This window comes from Salarias fasciatus, unplaced genomic scaffold (genome assembly GCF_902148845.1).
Source record: "Salarias fasciatus unplaced genomic scaffold, fSalaFa1.1, whole genome shotgun sequence".
Lineage (NCBI taxonomy): Eukaryota > Metazoa > Chordata > Actinopteri > Blenniiformes > Blenniidae > Salarias > Salarias fasciatus.
The window spans coordinates 122223-144295 of NW_021941245.1; the positions used below are offsets into that span (position 1 = coordinate 122223).

Below are 22073 nucleotides of genomic sequence, written 5' to 3' on the forward strand. Positions count from 1 at the left end.
GGGTACTGGTAGGTGGGTTCAGCTGGGTCATGATGTCTTGTACCACTCTCTGACTAACCTGCTGAATGACATCACCCATCTGACTGACAATCTCCGTAGCAAGGACATTAGGGCTGGGAATCATGGGAGTAGTGTCACTGGACTCATGGGAGACACCCACAGGGCGGCTAAGTGAAGGGTTAAAATCCCCACTGACCGGAGGAAGCCCTGGCCTGTGACTATCTCCCACAGTAATACCACGTCCCTGAGCTGGAGTGCCAAATTGCAGATGTACAGGAGTGTGCAACATCCCCCTCCCCCTACCAACATTGAGAGGAGTGTCAAAAACCCCATTCATGGTGTTCATTGTGAATACAAATGAAAATAAAACACTCAATATCACAAAACAGGATTAATATATCCAAGCAAAATTAAGACAGGAGGAGGTGAGTAGCAGATGATCAAATCAGCCTTCAGTCACCAAAGTAAACATAGTCCAGGTAACACGTCCACCTTAACACATGAAGGGTACCGGCAACAAATCCATCCCCAGGTCGTACTCGAGACACCACAGGCCAGGAGAAGAATCGACGGGTCACGGCACCAATGTAACCTCTCCTATGGTGGTCGGTTGTTTGTGATAAAGAGGACAAGAAGCTGGACTGACGATGCTCTTAGTGTGATTTATTCTGCAAACATGGGACAGCAAACAGAAGCATTAAAAAATGGCAACGGCATCTGTTTCCATCTGTTTCCGCTTGAACCACAGCAAAAGATTGGCCGAAACTGTGTGTGTGATCGTATAGTGGCTAAAATACAAAGTGAATTTACATATAAAATACACAAATGGTAAAATAAAACATTTCTAAAATAATTACATACTTTGCAGACATAAGTAAAATGGTATATGTCCAAAATAAATACAACATCATCAAAGTAACAGCGCTTTAACATAGTGGGACCAAAAACAAACCAATAGTGCCATCTAGTGGTGAAAACTCAGCACAATACACGTGCTGCAAAAGTGCAATAACTTTCTCTGAACACTAAACAGACAAATAGAGACAATTGACATATAAAAAGCTCAAACTTAACATACCTGCAAACATGGGACAGCAAACAGAAGCATTAAAAAATGGCAACGGCATCTGTTTCCATCTGTTTCCGCTTGAACTAGAAAGGAAAAGCTCCGTGTTAAAAGATGCAGCGGCCATGTTTAGAGCCAGCGGCGGCAGGCCAATATCATTAACTCCAACAAACTGACTCAAAAACGAGCACAAAAAGAAACTAAAGCTACTATTCCTTCCAACACTCTGTTCAACAGTCATCCGAGCGACAATATTGAGTAGCTTCCTGCATCAAATCAGCAGTATTTGCATGAAGTAATGAATTAATGCCTGAGAAAACAGAAAAGCGACTTACCCACAGCAAAAGATTGGCCGAAACTGAAACTCGCGAAAGTGCACTGCATTTAACGAGAGGCAAACTTCCGCTGTAGGGTTTTCAAAATAAAATACAAAACGGAAACAGTATATTTACGGTCCCAGTTTAACAGGAATTTAACTATAATAATGAGTAACATTCTTGAACTGTTTCACTGGGTCTCTTCAGATGGAACTGGTTGATCTCCAGGTGAATGTGGCCCTTAAAGAGCAGTTCAGAGGAACTGACGCTGCCACTTTCTGACTCCAAATGGTCTCTGAGACGGGTTTCCCATGTCTCAGGACAGTAGACCTGCACATGCTGACCATATTTGGGTCAACATACAGCTGTGGTCTCAACGATGACCATAATTAAAACCAAATACTGTTCCAGACTCACCAACGAGCGCGTCCAAATGTGCTTGAGAATGGCCCTGACACCATTCAGGCCTCATTTCAAAGCACTGGCAGGGCAAGCTGCAGCTCAGTTCTCCCACTGAGCACCAGAAGATTTGAGGGAGCGATGAAGACTTGGAAAAAAATGTAAAAATGTTCAATTGTTTAACTTTTTTCAGATGAAGGTATTGTTGAAGAAGTATAAACATTGGTTGAGGTTGTTCAGTTAGAGACGTCAACGAGGAGATGTTTGCCTCAATCTGAAGTTTTCTCAAAAAGAAAATCACTTATGCAGAAATGGTTCAGTTCTTCCATTGCCAGTTTTCCTCCTGTGGCTCAGCACACTGAAGCTTTTGATTTTTGAAAGAGTGTTTTGAAAGCCAAGACGTTGTTTTGAGATGTGTACAGATGTGTGTTGGTTCGTGTTGTTCAGGTATTATTTTTTCACATTCTGCACTTTATTTTCAGATGTGCAGTTACATTGAAAGTTATTTATTAATAAATGTTTTCTAAATGTTTTTGAATCATACTGAATTCATTTGATTTGATAGTCAGCTATTGATTACATCCAGATGCTCATATACGAGGGGGTACCCAAAAATTCCCGGAATTTGGTCATAAAATACTAATAATAAGGAGTTTCGACTTCTGGCCGTCAGATGTGCTGCAGGTAAGCCTCGTGCACATCTGTGAAAAAGCTGAGCTCCCAGAGTGACACTGACGCCTGTCAGGCGCTATTTATAGCAACAGAGTGCAGCGGCGGTCTGCACTTTTTCCAAAATGGCGACATTGACTGTGAAGCCAGAGCAGCGCAAACATTAAATTCTGCTTTTTGCTGGAAAAACAGCAGCAGAAACACTCAGCTTGTTGCAGCAAGCCTACAAGGACGATGCTCTGGGGAAGACTCAGGTCCATGAGTGGTCCGGGGGTCTGAGAAGGGCCAGATGTCGGCGCGTCAGGTCCGCTCAGCCGTGAAAACAATGCTGAGCTGCTTCTTGGCTGTCCAGGGTCTCGTCCACAGCGAGTCTGTCCCTCCAGGTCAGACTGTAAACCAGGACTACTACAGGAAGTCCTCAGACGCTCCGTGAGGATGTGAGGAGGAAGCAGAGCGTCGTGGCGGAGTGGAGCCGGTTGATCCACCACCACAGAGCGCCAGCGGACACGGCGCTGCGCCTCACGCCGTTTCTGGAGGAGAATGAGATGAATCTCCTCTCCCATCCGCCTGATTCTCCAGATGAAGCCTCCAGGGACTTTTTCTTGTTCCCCAGGTTGAAGAAGCAGCTGAAGGGACAGCGGTTTGCAGATGTGGAGGAGCTGACAGACAAAATGCAGCCGGCCCTGAATGACACAATTACGCACGGGTCTGACGACACATTGGTGAAGTGGGAGACACGGCTGGAGCGCTGCATTAATGCGGATGGAGATTATTTTGAAGGCGACGGTGATGTTTTATTTTGGAATGTCAGAAATAAAAAGTTAAAATCAAATTCAGGGAATTTTTGGGTACGCCCTCGTAACTACTAAGTTACATCAGCATATATCACACTAATTCAGTTAGACATTATGATGTTCCGGATCTTTGCTTCAACAAATTATCTCTGACCGGACCTCTGTGAATTTTAGTTGCATACCCGTGCCGAAGGTTGTAGTGACCATAATTTAGTTGCAGTTTTAAGGAAAACAAAAGTACCTAAACCAGGACAACGTTTTATTTATAGGAGGACTTTTAAAAAATTTAAAGAAGATAATTTTGTAGCAGCTGTGAGGAGCATAGATTGATCAGAGGTCATGCAAGAACAGGATCCATGTAAAGCCGTGGTGGTCTTTAACAACTTAAAGGAATACTCCGAAGATTTTGGACCCACACCCTATCCCTATCATTTTTATAGTGAGACAAGATCATACATACCTTTATTGTCTCTCTGCGTCCAGCGGCTGGATCCCAGCTGTTAGCATCGTAGTTAGCTTAGCTCAGCTGCGGGAGGTGGAGAGGAAACAGAGCCGGACTGACGAAAGTGGACAAAATCCTCCTTCCAGTGGTCCAGGGGACGGCGTATTAGCACCTGAAGTAAATCCCAATGGTTATAAAACATTTTTGAAGACGTTTTCTTTTTGTTTTGATACACAGACCTGCGGATATACCGGATCACAGCATTAGAAGCCATAGACTCGGCCACTGTGCACCGGTATATCCTTCCGCAGAGCACTATGTTTGTGCAGATCTGTGTGGATCAAAACGTTATTTAAACGGGTTAAAAAGAAAACGCATCTTTTAAAATGTTTCATAACCATTGGGATTTACTTCAGGTGCTAATACGCGTAGGAGGATTTTGTCCACTTTCGTCAGTCCGGCTCTGTTTCCTCTTCACCTACCGCAGCTGAGCTAAGCTAACTATGATGCTAACAGCTGGGAGCCAGCCGCTGGACGCAGAGAGACAATAAAGGTATGTATGATCTTGTCTCACTATAAAAATGATAGGGATAGGGCATGGGTCCAAAATCTTCGGAGTATTCCTTTAATAACACAGGTCATGGATAAACATGCTCCTATGAGGAAACAGGCTGTGAGAAATGTCTCAGCTCCATGGCTGGATCAAGAACTTAAAGATTACATGAAACAAAGGGATAAAGCTAAAATGGAGGCAACTAAAACAAATGACATGGACAAGTGGAATAATTATTGAAAATTACGAAGTTCTGTTACAAAATTAAATAAAAATAAAAAACGCATATATTATCATAATAAGATTAAAGAAGTTAAATCCAATGGTGTGAAATTATGGGTACATTAAATGAACTTATGGGAAGGAAATAAAAGTCAAGTCCAACTTTTTTGGAGAAAGATGGAATTTATCTCACTAAACCAAAGGAAGTTGCTGATTATTTGAAACATTCTTTCAAAAATCAAATTCAGAAATTACAAAAAGCCATGGTGCTCAGACAGGATGAAAATATTTTGTACAGGCTAATAAGAAATTACATCATGCAGACTAAAAGTTGTGCCTTTAAATTTGTTGAAATAACAGAAGATCACATTAAAAAATATTTTAGTAAAGATAAACCCTCTCAAGTAGACAATATAGAGCAGGGGTGTCCAAAGTGGGTCCTGGAGGGCTGCAGTCCTGCATGTTTTCCAAGTCTCCCTGCTTCAACACACCTGAATCTCATGATGATTCATGGCCAAGTCCAGCAGAAAGCCAGATAACGAGCCTCATTGCAATCAGCTGCGTTGAAGCAGGGAGACATGGAAAACATGCAGGACTGCGGCCTCCAGGACCCACTTTGGACACCCCTGCTATAGAGATCAAATTGTTGAAGTTGGTGGCAGATTTTATTTCTTTGCCAGTCTCTTACATAATCAATATAATTTTAAAGGAAGGTGTTTTTCCATCAGAGTGGAAGATAGCAATAATCATTCCCCTGATTAAGAATAACAAGGGACCATTTTCAGCGCAAAATAGCAGGCCAATAAGTTTGTTACCTGCATTAAGTAAAGTTATGGAGAAAGTCGTGTATGATCAGATACAAAAATAATTTTTAGAGAATGGACTGAATACAATTTATCAACATGCATGCAAAACGGGTCACTCCACAACTACTGCACTGGCTCAGATTACCGATCATTGGTTAGAGGAAATAGATAATAAAAAGTTGGTTGGCACAATATTTTTAGACTTGAGTGCAGCTTTTGATGTTTTGGATCACACAATTTTATTAACTAAGTGAAACATGGATTTGAGTTATCAGCACTAAAGTGGGTAGAAAGTTATCTTGACAATAGAGAACATAAAGTTTATTTTAATGGTAGTTATTCTGAGCTTGGACAAATGGATTGTGGAGTGCCCCAGGGAAGTTGCCTGGGACCCCTTTTGTTTTCTATTTTTACAAATGATTTTCCACTGGTGTTAAAACAAGCAACCATGGCTATGTATGCAGACGATACTACATTATATACAGCTTCACAAACAATAGATCAACTCAATAATACATGAAATGAAGAATTAGCTTTGGTCACACAGTGGATACAAGCTAATAAATTAATTATTAATGCTGAAAAAACAAAATGTATGGTGATTGGTTCAAAACATAGTTTAAAAATGACACCTTTGTTGCACTTAATTCATGGAAATGATTTAATCGAACAGGTTGAAGAAGCAAAATTATTAGGGGGTAATAGTTTATTTATCATGGAACAGCCAAGTTAATTATGTACTTCAGAAAATTGGGAGAAGTATGGGCACTATTAAACACTGTAGAAGGTGTATTCCTCAGTGGTTGACCAAGCAACTAGTTCAATCTTTAGTGCTTTCCTATTTAGATTATGAATCAGTTGTTTGGTCAAACACTAGTGAAAATAATTTACATAAGTTACAAGTTGCACAAAACAAGGCAGCAAGAACTGTATTGGGTTGCCCATATGGAACAAATCTAATAGAAATGCATGAAAACGTGGCTTGGTTAAGGGTTAAATGTAGATTCAAGTATTTTTATTAACATTTCTAAGAAATATTATTGTAACAAGAATACCAGAAATTATTTACAGAAAAGTGTCAATTTTCTCAGATTATCATGGCTACGGTACTCGTCAGGCAAATGACTCAAGGTGTGTATTATCGGCATGTAGAACAAATCAAAAGCAGAGACCTGTACTTTATCGAGCCATGGTCGCATGGAATTTATTACCTAGATTTTTATTATCAGAGACCAATAAGAGATGCTTTCAAAAGAAGTTAAAACTCCTTTTGTTTACGCAATAATGAACAAATAAGAAATTGTAAACAAGACTGTAAGATTCTTTGTGCAGTAATGAACTAAATTAGTGATCGGCAATGCATGTAAAAAGGAATCAAATTTAAATAGGAAAAGTTGATGAGTACTAAAATTTGGGATTATGTCAAAGACTAATCTTTATGATCTATATCTATATCTTCTTTTGAGATAAGTAAAATCGATAAAGGGGTAATTGTAATTCTGAATGATCATTGTCAAAATAAAATAATCAACAGATTAGGAGGATGCATGCATTGTCATGGTCATGGTCTTTTCCTTTTATTTAGATAGTATTGCTCTTATTATGTCTCTTTCTTTAATGTTATCTAATGAGTTGACATTGCGCTTCCATTTATATATTTTATTTTACATATGGGAGTGCATTTGCAGTTATTTTTGTTTCGATTGTTTTGGGGTTTTTTTGGTTTTTTTTGTCAAAAGTGTATTTGATTTTGTTGCTATGTTTTGTATGTGACAGCAGAAAGACAAAAGTTGGATTATTTATTCAAGAAGATTAACTAATAATGCTGTTAGGAGCACTAGAATAGATATACAAGTGATAAACAGGGAGGTACTTATGTTTCTGCAGATGAACTCTTCATATATGTGTGTATGGGTGTCTGTGTGTGTCTGTGTGTATATGTGTATATATATATGTATGCATGTGTGTACATGTATGTGTAATTGTGTGTGTATACATGTTCAAAATGTTTCTAAAGATGTAATGATGTGAATGATTTGAAAGAGACCCCAGGCGGAATAGCTCCTGAGCTGGACCAGGAGCTAATGGGGCTCTCCAACGAAACCAGGAAGACCACTGGACCAGCTGACGGACAGTCTTCTCCCCAAACCGAGTGAACTCGCACCCCCGCCCATCCACCCACTGATCCAAATGCCAAACACCACCAGAACCATGTCTGACGTTGTGCTGAAAGCCTGACTCTTTACCCCGAGAACCTTTCTGCCGGCTGGTTCCTTCAAGGATACGTACGTTTGCTTTTTCATGTCTGGTGTCTTCAGACAGTTCACAATATCCAGTGGTTTTCCGTCTGAATCCTTGAAAGTCTAAAGCAAGTCCACACATCACACTGCATCCACTTGTTGGAGAAAGCCATCTGTGGCGCTGCGCACTGTGCGACCCGCCGTGTGTTCAGGAGTCACACATGTCCCGAGTGTCTGCAGCTTCACCGTCAGTCATCAGTGTGGGAATCAAACGGCGTTTCAATGAGGACGTTTGGAATGGCGACACTGATGGTTCACCACACTTTATCTCTACACCAATAATCCCTACACCCGCAGTGTGTGTGTGTGTGTGTGTGTGTTCAGAAACAAAGACGCACCCAGAGGTGCATGTTTCACCAGTAACTGGGAGTGGTGTGTTAAAAGACACACACACACACACACACACACACACACACACACACACCACCTGACTGTGTTTGGGTGAGTCCATGTCTGCTATCACACAGCAGAGTTCTTTCTACTTAGAAGAGCCCTGTTCTCCTCCTCACATCTGGAGAACATCTGCGAACAGCTCCACAGAGCAGCAAACACTGCAGCAGGAGCGCCTCCTGCGTTTCCCTGTGCCGTTCGGTACGGTGGAGCAGTGGAAGGTCTGGGGTGTGACTGAATTCAAAATCTGACAGCTGGATACTCCAGACATGACTCAGCTGCTCCACGTGTGCTCTCAGCTGCTGGAGCCAAACGCAGCGCAGCTAGCATGTGTGCTAGGGTTAGCATGTGAGAAGGGTGATCATTTTGGGGGGGGAGAGATCAGCATGAGGGGTGATCAACATGGGAGTGATCAGCATGTGGAGTGATCAGCAGGTGGGGTGATCAGCATGGGGGTGATCAGTATGTGGAGTGATCAGCATTGGGGTGATCAGCATGTGGAGTGATCAGCATGGGGGTGATCAGTATGTGGAGTGATCAGCATGTGGAGTGATCAGCATGGGGGTGATCAGCATGTGGAGTGATCAGCATGGGGTGATCAGTATGTTGAGTGATCAGCATGTGGAGTGATCAGCATGGGGGTGATCAGCATGGGGTGATCAGTATGTTGAGTGATCAGCATGTGGAGTGATCAGCATGGGGGTGATCAGTATGTGGAGTGATCAGCATGTGGAGTGATCAGCATGGCGGTGATCAGCATGGGGGTGATCAGCATGTGGAGTGATCAGCATGGGGGTGATCAGCATGGGGGTGATCAGTATGTGGAGTGATCAGCATGGGGGTGATCAGCATGGGGGTGATCAGCATGGGGGTGATCAGGTTGGGGTGATCAGCATGGGGGTGATCAGCATGTGGAGTGATCAGCATGGCGGTGATCAGCATGGGGGTGATCAGCATGTGGAGTGATCAGCATGGGGGTGATCAGCATGTGGAGTGATCAGCATGGGGTGATCAGTATGTGGGGTGATCAGCATGGGGGTGATCAGGTTGGGGTGATCAGCATGGGGGTGATCAGCATGTGGAGTGATCAGCATGGGGGTGATCAGCATGGGGGTGATCAGCATGTGGAGTGATCAGCATGGGGGTGATCAGTATGTGGGGTGATCAGCATGTGGAGTGATCAGGATGGGGGTGATCAGGTTGGGGTGCTCAGCATGGGGAGTGATCAGCATGGGGGTGATAAGCATGTGGAGTGATCAGCATGGGGGTGATCAGTATGTGGGGTGATCAGTATGTGGAGTGATCAGCATGAGGTGATCAGCATGTGGAGTGATCAGCATGGGGTGATCAGCATGTGGAGTGATCAGCATGGGGTGATCAGTATGTTGAGTGATCAGCATGTGGAGTGATCAGCATGGGGGTGATCAGTATGTGGAGTGATCAGCATGTGGAGTGATCAGCATGGGGGTGATCAGCATGGGGGTGATCAGTATGTGGAGTGATCAGCATGGGGGTGATCAGCATGGGGGTGATCAGCATGGGGGTGATCAGGTTGGGGTGATCAGCATGGGGGTGATCAGCATGTGGAGTGATCAGCATGGCGGTGATCAGCATGGGGGTGATCAGCATGTGGAGTGATCAGCATGGGGGTGATCAGTATGTGGAGTGATCAGCATGGGGGTGATCAGCATGTGGAGTGATCAGCATGGGGTGATCAGTATGTGGGGTGATCAGCATGGGGGTGATCAGGTTGGGGTGATCAGCATGGGGGTGATCAGCATGTGGAGTGATCAGCATGGGGGTGATCAGCATGTGGAGTGATCAGCATGGGGGTGATCAGTATGTGGGGTGATCAGCATGTGGAGTGATCAGGATGGGGGTGATCAGGTTGGGGTGCTCAGCATGGGGAGTGATCAGCATGGGGGTGATAAGCATGTGGAGTGATCAGCATGGGGGTGATCAGTATGTGGGGTGATCAGTATGTGGAGTGATCAGCATGAGGTGATCAGCATGTGGAGTGATCAGCATGGGGTGATCAGCATGTGGAGTGATCAGCATGGGGGTGATCAGTATGTGGAGTGATCAGCATGTGGAGTGATCAGTATGTGGAGTGTGGAGTGATCAGCAGGGGGGTGATCAGGTTGGGGTGATCAGCATAGGGATGATCAGCATGTGGAGTGGTCAGCATGGGGGTGATCAGCATGTGGGGTGATCAGCATGTGGAGTGATCAGCATGGGGATGATCAGCATGGGGGGTGATCAGCATGTGGAGTGATCAGCATGTGGAGTGATCAGCAGGTGGGGTGATCAGCATGGGGGTGATCAGTATGTGGAGTGATCAGCATGGGGGTGATCAGTATGTGGGGTGATCATTATGTGGAGTGATCAGCATGTGGAGTGATCAGCATGGGGATGATCAGCATGGGGGGTGATCAGTATGTGGAGTGATCAGCATGGGGGTGATCAGTATGTTATGTGATCAGCATGTGAAGTGATCAGCATGTGGAGTGATCAGCATGTGGAGTGATCAGCATGGGGGTGATCAGGTTGGGGTGATCAGCATGGGGATGATCAGCATGTGGCGTGATCAGCATGTGGAGTGATCAGCATGGGGGGTGATCAGCATGTGGGGTGATCAGCATGTGGAGTGATCAGCATGTGGAGTGATCAGCATGGGGGTGATCAGTATGTTGAGTGATCAGCATGTGGAGTGATCAGCATGGGGTGATCAGTATGTGGCGTGATCAGCATGGGGGTGATCAGCATGTGGAGTGATCAGCATGGGGGTGATCAGCATGTGGAGTGATCAGTATGTTGAGTGTTCAGCATGTGGAGTGATCAGCATGGGGTGATCAGTATGTTGAGTGATCAGCATGTGGAGTGATCAGCATGGGGGTGATCAGTATGTGGAGTGATCAGCATGTGGAGTGATCAGCATGGGGTGATCAGCATGTGGAGTGATCAGCATGGGAGTGATCAGTATGTGGAGTGATCAGCATGTGGGCTGATCAGGTTGGGGTGATCAGCATGGGGATGATCAGCATGTGGAGTGATCAGCATGGGGGGTGATCAGCATGTGGAGTGATCAGCATGTGGAGTGATCAGCATGGGGGGTGATCAGCATGTGGAGTGATCAGCATGTGGAGTGATCAGCATGGGGTGATCAGCATGGGAGTGATCAGTATGTGGAGTGATCAGCATGTGGGCTGATCAGGTTGGGGTGATCAGCATGTGGAGTGATCAGCATGTGGAGTGATCAGCATGTGGAGTGATCAGCATGTGGAGTGATCAGCATGGGAGTGATCAGTATGTGGAGTGATCAGCATGTGGAGTGATCAGCATGGGGTGATCAGTATGTGGCGTGATCAGCATGGGGGTGATCAGCATGTGGAGTGATCAGCATGGGGGTGATCAGCATGTGGAGTGATCAGTATGTTGAGTGTTCAGCATGTGGAGTGATCAGCATGGGGTGATCAGTATGTTGAGTGATCAGCATGTGGAGTGATCAGCATGTGGAGTGATCAGCATGTGGAGTGATCAGCATGGGGATGATCAGCATGTGGAGTGATCAGCATGTGGAGTGATCAGCATGTGGAGTGATCAGCATGTGGGCTGATCAGGTTGGGGTGATCAGCATGGGGATGATCAGCATGGGGGTGATCAGCATGGGGGGTGATCAGCATGTGGGGTGATCAGCATGTGGAGTGATCAGCATGGGGGTGATCAGTATGTGGAGTGATCAGCATGTGGAGTGATCAGCATGGGGGGTGATCAGCATGTGGAGTGATCAGCATGGGGGTGATCAGCATGTGGGGTGATCAGCATGTGGAGTGATCAGCATGGGGGGTGATCAGCATGTGGAGTGATCAGCATGGGGGGTGATCAGCATGTGCAGTGATCAGCATGGGGGGTGATCAGCATGTGGAGTGATCAGCATGGGGGGTGATCAGCATGTGGAGTGATCAGCATGGGGTGATCAGTATGTGGAGTGATCAGCATGGGGGTGATCAGCATGGGGTGATCAGTATGGGGGTGATCAGCATGTGGAGTGATCAGCATGGGGGTGATCAGCATGTGGAGTGATCAGCATGGGGTGATCAGCATGTGGAGTGATCAGCATGGGAGTGATCAGTATGTGGAGTGATCAGCATGTGGGCTGATCAGGTTGGGGTGATCAGCATGGGGATGATCAGCATGGGGGGTGATCAGCATGTGGGGTGATCAGCATGTGGAGTGATCAGCATGGGGGTGATCAGCATGTGGAGTGATCAGCATGGGGGTGATCAGCATGTGGAGTGATCAGCATGGGGGGTGATCAGCATGTGGGGTGATCAGCATGTGGAGTGATCAGCATGGGGGTGATCAGTATGTGGAGTGATCAGCATGTGGAGTGATCAGCATGGGGGGTGATCAGCATGTGGGGTGATCAGCATGTGGGGTGATCAGCATGTGGGGTGATCAGCATGTGGAGTGATCAGCATGTGGAGTGATCAGCATGGGGGGTGATCAGCATGTGGAGTGATCAGCATGGGGGGTGATCAGCATGTGGAGTGATCAGCATGGGGGGTGATCAGCATGTGGAGTGATCAGCATGGGGTGATCAGTATGTGGAGTGATCAGCATGGGGGTGATCAGCATGTGGAGTGATCAGCATGTGGAGTGATCAGCATGGGGTGATCAGTATGGGGGTGATCAGCATGTGGAGTGATCAGCATGGGGGTGATCAGCATGTGGAGTGATCAGCATGGGGATGATCAGCATGTGGAGTGATCAGCATGGGGGGTGATCAGCATGTGGGGTGATCAGCATGTGGAGTGATCAGCATGGGGGTGATCAGCATGTGGAGTGATCAGCATGGGGGGTGATCAGCATGTGGGGTGATCAGCATGTGGAGTGATCAGCATGTGGAGTGATCAGCATGGGGGTGATCAGCATGGGAGTGATCAGTATGGGGGGTGATCAGCATGTGGAGTGATCAGCATGGGGTGATCAGCATGTGGAGTGATCAGCATGGGGGTGATCAGCATGTGGAGTGATCAGCATGTGGAGTGATCAGCATGGGGTGATCAGTATGGGGGTGATCAGCATGTGGAGTGATCAGCATGGGGTGATCAGCATGTGGAGTGATCAGCATGGGGGTGATCAGCATGTGGAGTGATCAGCATGGGGGTGATCAGCATGTGGAGTGATCAGCATGGGGGTGATCAGTATGTTATGTGATCAGCATGTGGAGTGATCAGCATGGGGGTGATCAATATGTGGAGTGATCAGCATGTTGAGTGATCAGCATGGGGTGATCAGTATGTGGAGTGATCAGCATGGGGGTGATCAGCATGTGGAGTGATCAGCATGGGGTGATCAGTATGTTGAGTGATCAGCATGTGGAGTGATCAGCATGGGGGTGATCAGTATGTGGAGTGATCATCATGTGGAGTGATCAGCATGGGGTGATCAGGTTGGGGTGATCAGCATGGGGATGATCAGCATGTGGGGTGATCAGTATGTGGAGTGATCAGCATGTGGAGTGATCAGCATGGGGGGTGATCAGCATGTGGGGTGATCAGCATGTGGAGTGATCAGCATGTGGAGTGATCAGCATGGGGGTGATCAGTATGTTGAGTGATCAGCATGTGGAGTGATCAGCATGAGGTGATCAGTATGTGGAGTGATCAGCATGGGGGTGATCAGCATGTGGAGTGATCAGCATGGGGTGATCAGTATGTTGAGTGATCAGCATGTGGAGTGATCAGCATGGGGTGATCAGTATGTTGAGTGATCAGCATGGGGGGTGATCAGCATGGGGTGATCAGTATGGGGGTGATCAGCATGTGGAGTGATCAGCATGGGGGTGATCAGCATGTGGAGTGATCAGCATGGGGTGATCAGCATGTGGAGTGATCAGCATGGGAGTGATCAGTATGTGGAGTGATCAGCATGTGGGCTGATCAGGTTGGGGTGATCAGCATGGGGATGATCAGCATGGGGGGTGATCAGCATGTGGGGTGATCAGCATGTGGAGTGATCAGCATGGGGGTGATCAGCATGTGGAGTGATCAGCATGGGGGTGATCAGCATGTGGAGTGATCAGCATGGGGGGTGATCAGCATGTGGGGTGATCAGCATGTGGAGTGATCAGCATGGGGGTGATCAGTATGTGGAGTGATCAGCATGTGGAGTGATGAGCATGGGGGGTGATCAGCATGTGGGGTGATCAGCATGTGGGGTGATCAGCATGTGGGGTGATCAGCATGTGGAGTGATCAGCATGTGGAGTGATCAGCATGGGGGGTGATCAGCATGTGGAGTGATCAGCATGGGGGGTGATCAGCATGTGGAGTGATCAGCATGGGGGGTGATCAGCATGTGGAGTGATCAGCATGGGGTGATCAGTATGTGGAGTGATCAGCATGGGGGTGATCAGCATGTGGAGTGATCAGCATGTGGAGTGATCAGCATGGGGTGATCAGTATGGGGGTGATCAGCATGTGGAGTGATCAGCATGGGGGTGATCAGCATGTGGAGTGATCAGCATGGGGATGATCAGCATGTGGAGTGATCAGCATGGGGGTGATCAGCATGTGGAGTGATCAGCATGGGGGTGATCAGTATGTTATGTGATCAGCATGTGGAGTGATCAGCATGGGGGTGATCAATATGTGGAGTGATCAGCATGTTGAGTGATCAGCATGGGGTGATCAGCATGTGGAGTGATCAGCATGGGGTGATCAGTATGTTGAGTGATCAGCATGTGGAGTGATCAGCATGGGGGTGATCAGTATGTGGAGTGATCATTATGTGGAGTGATCAGCATGGGGGTGATCAGCATGAGGTGATCAGTATGTGGAGTGATCAGCATGGGGATGATCAGCATGTGGAGTGATTAGCATGGGGTGATCAGTATGTTGAGTGATCAGCATGTGGAGTGATCAGCATGGGGTGATCAGTATGTTGAGTGATCAGCATGTGGAGTGATCAGTATGTGGAGTGATCAGCATGGGGGTGATCAGCATGTGGAGTGATCAGCATGGGGGGTGATCAGCATGTGGGGTGATCAGCATGTGGAGTGATCAGCATGTGGAGTGATCAGCATGGGGGGTGATCAGCATGTGGGGTGATCAGCATGTGGAGTGATCAGCATGTGGAGTGATCAGCATGGGGGTGATCAGCATGTGGAGTGATCAGCATGGGAGTGATCAGTATGGGGGGTGATCAGCATGTGGAGTGATCAGCATGGGGTGATCAGCATGTGGAGTGATCAGCATGGGGGTGATCAGCATGTGGAGTGATCAGCATGTGGAGTGATCAGCATGGGGTGATCAGTATGGGGGTGATCAGCATGTGGAGTGATCAGCATGGGGTGATCAGCATGTGGAGTGATCAGCATGGGGGTGATCAGCATGTGGAGTGATCAGCATGGGGGTGATCAGCATGTGGAGTGATCAGCATGGGGGTGATCAGTATGTTATGTGATCAGCATGTGGAGTGATCAGCATGGGGGTGATCAATATGTGGAGTGATCAGCATGTTGAGTGATCAGCATGGGGTGATCAGTATGTGGAGTGATCAGCATGGGGGTGATCAGCATGTGGAGTGATCAGCATGGGGTGATCAGTATGTTGAGTGATCAGCATGTGGAGTGATCAGCATGGGGGTGATCAGTATGTGGAGTGATCATCATGTGGAGTGATCAGCATGGGGTGATCAGGTTGGGGTGATCAGCATGGGGATGATCAGCATGTGGGGTGATCAGTATGTGGAGTGATCAGCATGTGGAGTGATCAGCATGGGGGGTGATCAGCATGTGGGGTGATCAGCATGTGGAGTGATCAGCATGTGGAGTGATCAGCATGGGGGTGATCAGTATGTTGAGTGATCAGCATGTGGAGTGATCAGCATGAGGTGATCAGTATGTGGAGTGATCAGCATGGGGGTGATCAGCATGTGGAGTGATCAGCATGGGGTGATCAGTATGTTGAGTGATCAGCATGTGGAGTGATCAGCATGGGGTGATCAGTATGTTGAGTGATCAGCATGGGGGGTGATCAGCATGTGGGGTGATCAGCATGTGGAGTGATCAGCATGGGGGTGATCAGCATGTGGAGTGATCAGCATGGGGGGTGATCAGCATGTGGGGTGATCAGCATGTGGAGTGATCAGCATGTGGAGTGATCAGCATGGGGGTGATCAGCATGTGGAGTGATCAGTATGTGGAGTGATCCGCATGTGGAGTGATCAGCATGGGGTGATCAGTATGTGGAGTGATGAGCATGGGGGTGATCAGCATGTGGAGTGATCAGCATGGGAGTGATCAGTATGTGGAGTGATCAGCATGTGGGCTGATCAGGTTGGGGTGATCAGCATGGGGATGATCAGCATGTGGAGTGATCAGCATGTGGAGTGATCAGCATGTGGGGTGATCAGCATGTGGAGTGATCAGCATGTGGAGTGATCAGCATGGGGGTGATCAGTATGTGGAGTGATCAGCATGTGGAGTGATCAGCATGGGGGGTGATCAGCATGTGGGGTGATCAGCATGTGGAGTGATCAGCATGTGGAGTGATCAGCATGGGGGTGATCAGTATGTTGAGTGATCAGCATGTGGAGTGATCAGCATGAGGTGATCAGTATGTGGAGTGATCAGCATGGGGGTGATCAGCATGTGGAGTGATCAGCATGGGGTGATCAGTATGTTGAGTGATCAGCATGTGGAGTGATCAGCATGGGGTGATCAGTATGTTGAGTGATCAGCATGGGGGGTGATCAGCATGTGGGGTGATCAGCATGTGGAGTGATCAGCATGGGGGTGATCAGCATGTGGAGTGATCAGCATGGGGGGTGATCAGCATGTGGGGTGATCAGCATGTGGAGTGATCAGCATGTGGAGTGATCAGCATGGGGGTGATCAGCATGTGGAGTGATCAGTATGTGGAGTGATCCGCATGTGGAGTGATCAGCATGGGGTGATCAGTATGTGGAGTGATGAGCATGGGGGTGATCAGTATGTGGAGTGATCAGCATGGGGGTGATCAGCATGTGGAGTGATCAGCATGTGGAGTGATCAGCATGGGGTGATCAGTATGGGGGTGATCAGCATGTGGAGTGATCAGCATGGGGGTGATCAGCATGTGGAGTGATCAGCATGGGGATGATCAGCATGTGGAGTGATCAGCATGGGGGTGATCAGCATGTGGAGTGATCAGCATGGGGGTGATCAGTATGTTATGTGATCAGCATGTGGAGTGATCAGCATGGGGGTGATCAATATGTGGAGTGATCAGCATGTTGAGTGATCAGCATGGGGTGATCAGCATGGGGGTGATCAGCATGTGGAGTGATCAGCATGGGGTGATCAGTATGTTGAGTGATCAGCATGTGGAGTGATCAGCATGAGGTGATCAGTATGTGGAGTGATCAGCATGGGGGTGATCAGCATGTGGAGTGATCAGCATGGGGTGATCAGTATGTTGAGTGATCAGCATGTGGAGTGATCAGCATGGGGTGATCAGTATGTTGAGTGATCAGCATGGGGGGTGATCAGCATGTGGGGTGATCAGCATGTGGAGTGATCAGCATGGGGGTGATCAGCATGTGGAGTGATCAGCATGGGGGGTGATCAGCATGTGGGGTGATCAGCATGTGGAGTGATCAGCATGTGGAGTGATCAGCATGGGGGTGATCAGCATGTGGAGTGATCAGTATGTGGAGTGATCCGCATGTGGAGTGATCAGCATGGGGTGATCAGTATGTGGAGTGATGAGCATGGGGGTGATCAGTATGTGGAGTGATCAGCATGGGGGTGATCAGCATGTGGAGTGATCAGCATGTGGAGTGATCAGCATGGGGTGATCAGTATGGGGGTGATCAGCATGTGGAGTGATCAGCATGGGGGTGATCAGCATGTGGAGTGATCAGCATGGGGATGATCAGCATGTGGGGTGATCAGCATGGGGGTGATCAGCATGTGGAGTGATCAGCATGGGGGTGATCAGTATGTTATGTGATCAGCATGTGGAGTGATCAGCATGGGGGTGATCAATATGTGGAGTGATCAGCATGTTGAGTGATCAGCATGGGGTGATCAGCATGGGGGTGATCAGCATGTGGAGTGATCAGCATGGGGTGATCAGTATGTTGAGTGATCAGCATGTGGAGTGATCAGCATGGGGGTGATCAGTATGTGGAGTGATCATTATGTGGAGTGATCAGCATGGGGGTGATCAGCATGAGGTGATCAGTATGTGGAGTGATCAGCATGGGGGTGATCAGCATGTGGAGTGATTAGCATGGGGTGATCAGTATGTTGAGTGATCAGCATGTGGAGTGATCAGCATGGGGTGATCAGTATGTTGAGTGATCAGCATGTGGAGTGATCAGCATGGGGGTGATCAGTATGTGGAGTGATCAGCATGGGGGTGATCAGCATGTGGAGTGATCAGCATGGGGGGTGATCAGCATGTGGGGTGATCAGCATGTGGAGTGATCAGCATGGGGGTGATCAGCATGTGGAGTGATCAGCATGGGGGGTGATCAGCATGTGGGGTGATCAGCATGTGGAGTGATCAGCATGTGGAGTGATCAGCATGGGGGTGATCAGCATGTGGAGTGATCAGCATGGGAGTGATCAGTATGGGGGGTGATCAGCATGTGGAGTGATCAGCATGGGGTGATCAGCATGTGGAGTGATCAGCATGGGGGTGATCAGCATGTGGAGTGATCAGCATGTGGAGTGATCAGCATGGGGTGATCAGTATGGGGGTGATCAGCATGTGGAGTGATCAGCATGGGGTGATCAGCATGTGGAGTGATCAGCATGGGGGTGATCAGCATGTGGAGTGATCAGCATGGGGGTGATCAGCATGTGGAGTGATCAGCATGGGGGTGATCAGCATGTGGAGTGATCAGCATGGGGGTGATCAGTATGTTATGTGATCAGCATGTGGAGTGATCAGCATGTGGAGTGATCAGCATGGGGGTGATCAGCATGTGGAGTGATCAGCATGGGGGGTGATCAGCATGTGGGGTGATCAGCATGTGGAGTGATCAGCATGTGGAGTGATCAGCATGGGGGTGATCAGCATGTGGAGTGATCAGCATGGGAGTGATCAGTATGGGGGGTGATCAGCATGTGGAGTGATCAGCATGGGGGTGATCAGCATGTGGAGTGATCAGCATGGGGGTGATCAGTATGTTATGTGATCAGCATGTGGAGTGATCAGCATGTGGAGTGATCAGCATGGGGGTGATCAGCATGTGGAGTGATCAGCATGGGGGGTGATCAGCATGTGGGGTGATCAGCATGTGGAGTGATCAGCATGTGGAGTGATCAGCATGGGGGTGATCAGCATGTGGAGTGATCAGCATGGGAGTGATCAGTATGGGGGGTGATCAGCATGTGGAGTGATCAGCATGGGGTGATCAGCATGTGGAGTGATCAGCATGGGGGTGATCAGCATGTGGAGTGATCAGCATGTGGAGTGATCAGCATGGGGTGATCAGTATGGGGGTGATCAGCATGTGGAGTGATCAGCATGGGGTGATCAGCATGTGGAGTGATCAGCATGGGGGTGATCAGCATGTGGAGTGATCAGCATGGGGGTGATCAGCATGTGGAGTGATCAGCATGGGGGTGATCAGTATGTTATGTGATCAGCATGTGGAGTGATCAGCATGGGGGTGATCAATATGTGGAGTGATCAGCATGTTGAGTGATCAGCATGGGGTGATCAGTATGTGGAGTGATCAGCATGGGGGTGATCAGCATGTGGAGTGATCAGCATGGGGTGATCAGTATGTTGAGTGATCAGCATGTGGAGTGATCAGCATGGGGGTGATCAGTATGTGGAGTGATCATCATGTGGAGTGATCAGCATGGGGTGATCAGGTTGGGGTGATCAGCATGGGGATGATCAGCATGTGGGGTGATCAGTATGTGGAGTGATCAGCATGTGGAGTGATCAGCATGTGGAGTGATCAGCATGGGGGTGATCAGTATGTTGAGTGATCAGCATGTGGAGTGATCAGCATGAGGTGATCAGTATGTGGAGTGATCAGCATGGGGGTGATCAGCATGTGGAGTGATCAGCATGGGGTGATCAGTATGTTGAGTGATCAGCATGTGGAGTGATCAGCATGGGGTGATCAGTATGTTGAGTGATCAGCATGGGGGGTGATCAGCATGTGGGGTGATCAGCATGTGGAGTGATCAGCATGGGGGTGATCAGCATGTGGAGTGATCAGCATGGGGGGTGATCAGCATGTGGGGTGATCAGCATGTGGAGTGATCAGCATGTGGAGTGATCAGCATGGGGGTGATCAGCATGTGGAGTGATCAGTATGTGGAGTGATCCGCATGTGGAGTGATCAGCATGGGGTGATCAGTATGTGGAGTGATGAGCATGGGGGTGATCAGCATGTGGAGTGATCAGCATGGGAGTGATCAGTATGTGGAGTGATCAGCATGTGGGCTGATCAGGTTGGGGTGATCAGCATGGGGATGATCAGCATGTGGAGTGATCAGCATGTGGAGTGATCAGCATGTGGAGTGATCAGCATGGGAGTGATCAGTATGTGGAGTGATCAGCATGTGGGGTGATCAGCATGGGGATGATCAGCATGTGGAGTGATCAGCATGGGGGGTGATCAGCATGTGGGGTGATCAGCATGTGGATTGATCAGCATGGGGTGATCAGTATGTGGAGTGATCAGCATGGGGGTGATCAGTATGTGGAGTGATCAGCATGTGGAGTGATCAGCATGGGAGTGATCAGTATGTGGAGTGATCAGCATGTGGGCTGATCAGGTTGGGGTGATCAGCATGGGGATGATCAGCATGTGGAGTGATCAGCATGTGGAGTGATCAGCATGTGGAGTGATCAGCATGTGGAGTGATCAGCATGTGGAGTGATCAGTATGTGGAGTGATCAGCATGTGGAGTCTGCAGACCAACACTTGTCATACCGCTAACAGCAGCCAGCAGGGCCGTCCCCGGTCACGGCCACGCTGCCACTGGCAGTGTGCCAGCAGTCGGACGAGGGGTCACCAACGAGGCCTTCACCAGCAACGGCTAAAGCTAACACCGACTGTCCGGCCAACAGCCACGGTCGGCCCCCACAGGCAGGAGAAGCACCGTGGGGCGGTCACCGGCAACGACTTCCGCCCAGCATGAGGTGTGTTTTCAACAGACAGGAGGAGGAGCGCGGACGTCAACCACACTGGCCACGGCCACAAGCTAACGCTAATCATGTCACCAACGGACAGATTTGGTGTCAATAAACCAGAAGAAGGAAGCTCCAATGTGGCCTTCGTCAGCAACGGCTACAGCTAACGCAAACCGTGTTGCCAAACCATCGGGCTGAGTACCAATAAGTCGGGAGAAGAGAAAAAAATGACGCCTGCACCGCAGCGATGCGGCGAACACCAACCATGTCAACAAGTCAGGGAAAGGGAGCGTGCAGATGCAGAATCCTGAGAGGGGAAGAGCTGCCTCACCATCCGAGAGCCGAGCAGCCAGGCAACGTTCCACTGCCGGACTTTCAGGACAAACGGGAGCAATGGCTCGGCCTGACGCTGATGCTGCGTTCACACCGAACGCGTCGCGGGCGTCGTCGACGCTTGGGACGCCTCGAAGCTGACGCTTGTGACGCTTCAAGCACGACGCTTGACACCAGGTGGTCAAAAAGCTCACGACGCTCTTGACGCGCGTCAGTTAATTGGCGCGCGGGAGGCTGGTTTCTGTTTCCAGCTATGGCGGATCGCATCAGGAGAGTGGCTTTGCTTTATTTGTTAAATAAAGCTGGACCGCGTCATCATCGGGCACATGCACGTCGTCTCTGGGTTCATCCCATTATTCAGAGGCGTTCTGAATTTGGGGAGTTTCACCATTTGCTCCAGGAGCTGCGTGAGGATGAGGGTCGCTTCCAGGGCTACTTTCGTCTCTCCCGGGCCCAGTTTGATGACCGGCTGGCCCCAGTGTTGCCAACTCCCCAGTAAGAAAAGTGGCTATTGGCTGGTCTGCTCCTCTCTGCTCTGCCTGCAGCAGGGGGCGCTGCTGAGACTGACCGCTGTGAAAGCTTTTGGACGGGGGAGGGGCTCAAGCAGCACCCGCTGCTCATTGACA

The 22073-nt window shown here is 48.6% G+C and overlaps 1 protein-coding gene across 7 annotated transcripts in view; it reads right to left on the minus strand.

Moving 5' to 3' along the window:
• The window catches only part of LOC115384476 (rho guanine nucleotide exchange factor 40-like), a 106341-nt gene that overhangs the window by 76516 nt on the left and 7752 nt on the right, over positions 1 to 22073 (minus strand). The window contains exon 1 of one of the 7 annotated variants that reach the window (XM_030086754.1): positions 493 to 586. The exons of the other annotated variants lie outside the window; for them this stretch is intronic. The gene's annotated coding sequence lies outside the window, so the exon portion shown is untranslated. Of the gene's footprint in view, positions 1 to 492; positions 587 to 22073 lie in introns of those variants that run through there. 7 annotated transcript variants of the gene reach the window in all.